Source organism: Echinops telfairi, unplaced genomic scaffold (genome assembly GCF_000313985.2).
Source record: "Echinops telfairi isolate 266 unplaced genomic scaffold, ASM31398v2 ScPeMD7_4225;HRSCAF=4972, whole genome shotgun sequence".
Classification (NCBI taxonomy): Eukaryota; Metazoa; Chordata; class Mammalia; order Afrosoricida; family Tenrecidae; genus Echinops; species Echinops telfairi.
The window spans coordinates 4,879,030-4,880,894 of NW_022108124.1; positions in this window are offsets into that span (position 1 = coordinate 4,879,030).

The following is a 1,865-nucleotide window of genomic DNA, read 5'->3' on the forward strand; positions in this document are numbered from 1 at the left end:
TGAAGGCTGCAGTCTTCTTCATCTGTGTTTCAAGTTATTTTAATTTTAGGCAAAGAAAGATGTGTCATCTGCATATCTCATGTGGTTAGCGAGTTCAGTACAGAAGAGAGAATATTCTGCTCTGATACATTTTTCATGGTGGTATTACTTTTTCAGAGTTAGATGTTGGCAGGGACCTTTCCAGCTTCTTTGTTATACATGATACTGTGAATCTAACATTAATGCTAATTAGAAGACTGTGTTGGGCAGGGTTCTCTAGAGAAACAAAGCCAGACACTTATGATTATATATATATAATCATATGTATGTATATATATATGGATAGGTTTATATAGTGAGAAGGATTGCAACAGCTAACCGTGTGCTGTCCACACAGCAGTACAGAGAGCTCAGTCCAACTCACTTTCATGGGACAGTTAATATACTGAAGGTTATTCCAACTCACACTGGCCGCTGGTCCAATGTCAAGGAAGCAGAGAGTGAAGTGTGCTGGTGGGAGGTGTGGAGTCTGCCCACAGGTAAGATGAACAGAGTTGGCCCACAGGCAGCAGACATGGCAAGTTGGGGTGGGCAGCATCAGGAGGACAATGAGATGGCGAGACATAACAGAGGCCAATAGTGCAGCAGTGCAGCAGCCTAGCAAAGCAGGTTGCAATGGAGCCTCAAGGTGTAGTGATACATGGCATGGCGACATGATCCACGGGTTGGCTCGACCCACAAGTAGTGCAGCACACGGTTGTGGCAGAACAGCTAACTCAGGCAGCAGTGTGTTGGTCCAATCACCAGGGAGAAGGAGAAAGAGGCTGGCCTTGTAGAACCATTTATTTCTGTCACCCTCCAATCCAGCTGTGATTTGAATGAGAGGCTAAACCCCACCAACATGTTCCTATGGGAGCCTTATTGGCCCAAAAAACCCATCACAAAGATAGATTTTAATGAAAAGAAGTGGTCTGGAGATAGTAACAATAAGAAGGGTAAAAGGAAGTAGGATTTTTAATTGCAAAAAAAAAGAGGAATCACATTGTATGCAAGTGTTTTCCACAAACTCTTCTGTTACTTCACAGTAGTGCTTGTGCTCAATTGCTTCATTACCTGGTGATGCAGACACAGAGCAGAGAAATTAATAATCATAATGATGTCCTGAGGCATCATGAGATTATCACATCTCCTTTAAACAAATTATTTTTCAAACAAAAATAAAAGTAGTGGAAACCTTTACCAAATGAAGTCATCTCTGAAAGTACCCCATTAAACAGAAAAAACAGAGCTGTTTTCTGCTTGTATGATATGGAAGGGGTCTTGCCTCTCCTTGGCCACCCACCCTTGGCAGCTCTCCCCATCCTTAGATTCCCTGAACAGTGTTTACAAGCATCTGTCCACATTTTCAAAGAAAATTTACATTTTGTTTGGCATCATGTTAATGTCGTACACTTACAAAATCAAATTCTAATTTAGAATATATTGATCTATAGTTAATGTATGCTGGGATTTTTCTATTAGCCAGAATAAAAAGCTTATTTCCCAATATTGCTGGATAACAGTATATTACCTGTGAAGGGCTGATTTTAAAAGTCAGCTAAGTAAGTGACTTCATTTATGATTGCATTTCAGGTGTGTCAAAAAGACTCCTGGGAAAAAATAGTTCCCTTACAAGATTAGAAGTCATGACTAAAAGATAATTCTGTAAGGACCTGGAACAGTTTAACTGGTTTAAGGAATGAGTAGGGGGCTATATTAGCAAGGATTTCAATTCAATTCAACATAAATGTGTTGACGAGGTGTCGAACGGATCACTGAAGACAAATGGGTGCATAAGCAAATGTGGCGAAGAAAGCTGATGGTGCCCGGCTATCAAAAAGTATAGC